Here is a 6591-nt window from a genome sequence, read left to right on the forward strand (position 1 = left end):
TACTCGTGAATCTTCGAGAATTTCTCAAAATAATTTAATGCAGATCAATTTAAGAACTACAGAAGAGAACAGAACGATCGCGCGATCGGCCGAAATATTGTGTTCTGCATTGCGAGGAAGGTGATAAAAATCAGTTCAGTGCGTGATTTCTCTTGTTTCGGACAGCAGAATTATCGCGCGATCGACCGAAATATTGTGTTCTGCATTGCGCGGCCGGTAATAAGAGTAGCCATCGAACAATTAAGTGAGCACAGGCTGAGTGAGCCTGAGCACAGGCTGTATCAAAAATTAAGCAGAACGATAATGCAACCAAACAATTTGTTTAATGTTTGCTGTCGAAAGTAAGACGAAAGAAAATTTAAAACTTATCTTTATGGTTTCCTTCAACTGGAACTGCAAGTATCAGGATCACTTCGGTCTTTCGACTCTTACATAATATCACACATTTGCATAAAAAAACACTAGATCCACTAACGCGCACTTCACTTCACTTAATTCTTTTTACAATCATTTGTATTACAAAAACCAAAAAAAAAACATTCAACATCCGAATAAAGTGATGGGAGCAAAATAGAGGACAAATAAAATCCGGGTGGCTTAATACCCTCATTAGGGTGGCTCAAAAAACACTTTTTCAAATTTTTTGATGGGCCGCCCTCATTCAGTTCTATTTGATGCCCTGATGCTCTGGACAAAATTTCAGCCCAATCGGTCAACGTTTGGGCGGTGCTAAACTCGTTGGAAGTTTATATGGGAAAATGTATGCAGAAACATCCATAAACAATGATTTGCAGTTGGACGGCACAATTTACGATCAAGAACCATAATACTCATTCAGTTCTTGTAGAATTAAATACAGAATGTTATGCTGAAAACCGCGAGAAGATTAGAGTTTATTAGACAAAGATATTAGTATTTTACTGGAGTGTTGTAGGGTGAATTTATTTCTTTTCAAAGGTAAAAGAAACGAAATTTGCTCAAACCCCACTTCAGAGAAATGCTAATAACATAGCCGGGCAAACTCTAATCTTCTCGCGGTTTTCTGCATAACATTCTGTATTAAATTCTTCAAGATCTGAATGAGTTTCGTGCTTCTTGATCGTAAATTGTGTCGTCCAACTGAAAATCACTGTTTTTGGATGTTTCTGCATACATTTCCCCATATAAACTTCCAACGAGTTTAGCACCGCCCAAACGTTGACCGATTTGGCTGAAATTTTGTCCAGAGCATCAGGGCATCAAATAGAACCGAATAAGAGGGCGGCCCATCGAAAAAAATTAAAAAAGTTTTTCCCATACTAATGTGAGCCACCCTAACCCTCATATAGGCAATTAACTTTGAATGTACCAAAAATATGAAATAAACTCAATTATGTTTAAATAATTATAAAAACTGCATGAAAACGTTATTAAAAATAAGTTAAGGGACAACTAAAACGATATTGAATGATTTATCAATAAAATGAGGGTCCCCATAACCGTACCAATAAGGGTGTCCACAACCGAATTCCGCAGCCTTTTGGAATGTGAAGAAAAAAAATTCGCGATAAAATTTTGATGGCAATTTTCATTGGCCTCAAAATAGATTAAATTTACTGTATAAATACGCACGAGAACTCGCATTTTGAATTAAATCACTTCAATTTATAACACTTAAAAAGGCCAAAACAAACTTTCGTGTACAAAAAATTGATTTGTTTCTAGTTCAAAGTAGAGATCCCCATCCGGTTTGATATTGAGCACAAAACATCATGCTACTATAGCAAACAAATGACGGTTGTCAGAGTGACAGCATCTCTTATCTGTCAAAAGATACATAGGGGTTCCCATAACCAAACGGTGCCCACAACCGAACCTCCTCCCGTACATATTATATATTATATAATGGATGCCATAATGAAAAACATCAGAACAGCAGTTACAAGACTACATTTTGCTCAATCAGCAATCAGCAAGCTTATCTATCGCTTCATGGTATGCCGAGCTATGCAATGCCGGGCGATAACATGGAATCTGATTGTTCACTGCAGCAACGTAATTTATTGGCAAGAATGTGAAGTAAGTAAGACTGTACAATTTTGGTATTAAACATCATATTAAAGTTCATTTTTCGTCATTGCAAAAAATAGCGTGTGCAAAACTCGATTTCGTAGTGTTTATTCAACTAGTTGTATTCTTCAACTAGTTGCACAAAGTACTACTTTGCTGGTGCTGAATTCGATATATAGTTCTGAAACTGAATTCAAATGCGATTTACATTTCTTCTTTAATAATCCACCAATATTCATTACTCATTTTTCATTCTCTAATGTTCAGGTTAATCAAAGTTCATAACCTTTTTTTAGGTATTAACCACCCGACATTCATATTGACTATAATGTTTAAAAAGTCGATGTACATATGCGCAGCTTGTGTCATATCAAATCGTCTTCTTTTCATTGATGTTCGCATTATTTTTACTGCGAAGAGTCTCCATTCGTTCAAATGTGAAGGACGCAAACATTTCAAAATACATACTAAATATATCAAATGCTATATTGTCTTACAAAATGTTATGCACTCATCCCATATGAGGCTTACTTGGGTGCTCTATCTAACGTAACCTCTGACACACCCTGACACTCTTTCTGACGCACCATATGAGTCCTACTTGGCTGCTTACCCTTTATGCACCATGTGAGACTAACTTGAATGCTCACCCTGTCACCTGATTCACGCTCTAGCATACCACTTTGAGACTTATTTTGTATTCACTTTAGCACACCCTGCAACTCCTCCTGACTAACGCTCTGACACACCATGTGGGACTTACTTAGATTCTCACTTCTGACATGCCATGCGAGGCTGACTTGGGTGCTCACCTCTAACATACCATGTGAGTACCAACAGTTCTACGCTATGACCCTCCTACCTCGGCATCTGTAGTCCATACTAACACCTATGCGCTCACTCTTCTGTCATGCCTCGTGGTGGTGACTGTGGTTGCCACCCGCTGCAACACTCTTACCTCGGCATGTACAAACCTAGGGCAGCAGGGACTATGTCCTAGGGCTTAACAACCCTTCCCCACGGCCTCTGCGAGCTAGGGGGCCTGCCTAGGACGTGGTGGGGCTTGGCAGCGGGCTCTGTTAAACCTCTACAAAAAGCTGCATGTGTCCTCAAGCAGGCCCTATCAAAGCGACCGTGTGCCGCTCAGAGCGCATATGAGCCTAAGGAGTGCCAATTGGCACATCAGGATCAATGCCAGCGATATCCTGATTATGGCATTCTGGCCGCGTGTTAACGGACCTTGTTTTGGATATCGTAATATTGTTAAAGGGAGGGTTGGCAGTCTGACATTCTACTCTCTTAGTAAAGCCGGGTGACACTGACTCGACACGGCGAGTAGGCTAACAGCTAGGCTCAGGCTGCAATCTGGCAAAGGCGCTCAATGCAAAGCCAAACGACGTACGAAAAGGCAAAACGTCGTCTGGACGGAGCAGATCGGGATGCGGAGGAACCCGAAGGCGAAAGGCACCAACCAGACGCAAGTCGCCGGGCCGCAAGAGGGCACCAGCCGGCCTGTGCCATCGGCACAAGGGACCGAAAATCACTGGCAGCTGGTCAATAGGGCAAAGCGGAAGTCGAACGCATCTTGACCCGTAAAGAAAGCTAAGGACAGAGGCGAGGCCTTGTTGGTGAAAACTGATAAGGCAAACTCAAGGGTCAGACGCACCAAGACCGGTGAAATGACAAGCTGACCTTCGTCAGCCACGTTGACTATGCGTGCAACTAGGGTGACCTCGGTTGCCAGATGACAGCGTGAGAGGGATAACTCTTCTAAAGGTACAGGGGTTAGACAAAAAGGTTGAGATAGGTAAAATTATGTCAAAATTCAAATCAACATAACTTCGCGTAGAATAATCCGATTTTGATAAAACAGGACCATCAAAGCGGACACTCTTCTAGTATACTGTCCCCTTACCACCTTACCTTGGCCACGGGAGATGTTCCGAGTTTTCCGAGGGTATGTTCAAAATGCATTTTTTTGACTGCTTGTCATTTTATATGACGTTTACTTTTATACTATTTTATGCTCTCTCCAAAAACTAGAACTAATATGCCGACCAATAATAGTGGCTGTAGATCGAGAATTCATCAGAATTACGCAGAGATATGGCCATTTCCGTAAAACGGTTCCGGGAACATGAAGAAATGATAACAGATCAGAATAATGCAAATATGAGCATCTAACTGTTTGGATTTGCGAGACGATTATTACAGAAACATTTTCAGAATGATAGAGTCCACTGTCACCCTTATAGCAGGTTCCAAGGGCCTTTCAGGAGGTGCTGGTTTTGGCACCATCTGGAGCCATATATGGGTGTCAAAATTCATGTTTTCAAGGACAATTAATATAGGATCTTTATTAAAAATACATTATGAGAACTGTAAGACTCTCTGGTCAATTTGTAGCTGGTTCCGGGTGTTCTGCGAAAGTGACATTTGTTCAGGGTGTATGGCCCATCTCGTACCGTTTTCATGAAAAATGCCATATCTCTGCTTATACCTAACGGATTTTCGATCTGCAGCCAGCATTGGTCAGCATATTAGTTCTAGTTTCTGGGGAAAGCATAAAACAAAGTAAAAGGAAAGTAAACATCAAATAAAATGACAAGCAGAAGAAAAAATGCATTTTTAACATACCCTCGGAAAACCCAGAACATCTCCGGTGGCCAATGGCCAATCTGAAGTTTTGAATGAGGACAGTATACTAGAAGAGTTTCCGCGTCCGATGGTCCCGGTTTCATCAAAATCGGACTATTCTACGCAAAGTTATGCTGATTTGAACTTCGACCAAATTTTGCCTATCTTAACCTTTTTGTCTAACCCCTGTAGGTGGAACCTCCGGCTGATACTTAACATATCTAGCTGGATAGGGAGACCCCACAGATTTGGGCATGCCAAAAGCCTCGTCTGCTCTGACTGCCCAGGTGTTGATGAAACTGCAGACCACGTACTGTTCGTATGTCCTTGCTTCGACGTCGAAAGAAGAGCTGTGCTAGACGTTTGCAGTAGGGCCACAAACCCGGATACCCTTATCCAGAGAAAGGATCCAGAGAGGTAGAGAAGTGGAACGCAGTTTCGACTGCAATTACTCAGATTGCCTGCAGCTTGCAGAGAATCTGGCGCATCGAGCAGCAGTCGACAAGCATGACTAATTTGTGATTGGTTAATTAGAGCGAAAACAGGCTGAGCGCGGGGAAGAAAATGAGAGGTTTGCACATGTCGAGGTAAGTGAAGAGTGCCGCAGCGGGTGGCAACCGCAGTCGCCACCACCAGGCATGGCAGAAGAGTGACTGCATAGGTGTTAGTATGGACTGCACATGCCGAGGTAGGAGGGTCGTAGCGTAGAACTGTTGGTACCTATCGCTATCGACACCTCGAGGCATGGCAGAAGGGAGTCTAGTGAGCAACCAAGACAGACTCATAAGGTATGTTAAGGGCGAGCACCCAAGTCAGCCTCGCATGGCATGTCAGAAGTGAGAGCCCAAGTAAGTCCCACATGGGGTGTCAGAGCGTGTGTCAGGAGGAGTAGCAGGGTGTGCTAGAGTGAGCACCCAAATAAGTCTCAGGTGGTAGGGTGAGCACCCAGATTAAACTCACATGGTATGTCAGTGGTGAGCATCCATGTAAGACTTATATGGTGCGTCAGAAAGAGTGTCAGGGTAAGCCTCTTACGGGATGAGTGCCTGTGTGAGCGTGAATGAGCGAGTACATTAAGTACTGCCTGTCCCTCAGAAGTAATGCTGGGAGGCAGTTCCTGGGGGGATCCAGGGTATTAGTAGAGAGGGTAACTCAAGTAACCTTCCTTTGCTTGGGTGGGTTTAGTGGGTCCATCAACCCCACTCTCTGTGTGATAATTTCAGGTGTCTGTTTGCAGATTTGCCTTCATTCCTCTATAAAAAAAGATACAGCGACACACACAAACATACACACATACAAAAACCAGACACATAAATTCCCATTGTAAGGCGGTTGGGTATCCGGGTACCCCGTCTCTCTTTTAAGGCTACTTTAAACCTCCGGAGAATTTTCCGTCAGATTTTGGTGTTTTTTAAAGAGAGACGGGATTTTTCTTTGCCCAAATCCCGAAAACATCGGATATGTAAAAATACATGGATCTAATTCCTGAAGTGTGAGGCTACCTCACATAAGGGTTAAACGGTTTTGACTTTTGTGTCGATTAAGGGTATGCGATAACACACTTTTTCCTAACGAAACGAAACGAAAAGAAATTTATAATGTCTATATTGATTCGAAACGAAACGAAACGAAATATAGATTTACTTTCGAGTCTTCGAAACGATACGAAATCAGGGTCCATTTAATTCAAATTTTTCGAAACGAAACGAAATTTTATTTTTTTCCGCGGAATTTTTATTAAATTGGTTTTTATATTATGTACGAAATTTTGATTTCACTTTTCAAAGTCAAATAACTGTTTTGCGATAATTTCGGAATTTCGATTTCACTTTTCAAAGTCTGCGACCAATAGAGTTGTAGTAAGAGAAGAAGTAGTCTGTGATAAATCGCCTCATTCCCGTTCAT

The sequence above is a fragment of the Armigeres subalbatus genome, unplaced genomic scaffold (genome assembly GCF_024139115.2).
Source record: "Armigeres subalbatus isolate Guangzhou_Male unplaced genomic scaffold, GZ_Asu_2 Contig1208, whole genome shotgun sequence".
Lineage (NCBI taxonomy): Eukaryota > Metazoa > Arthropoda > Insecta > Diptera > Culicidae > Armigeres > Armigeres subalbatus.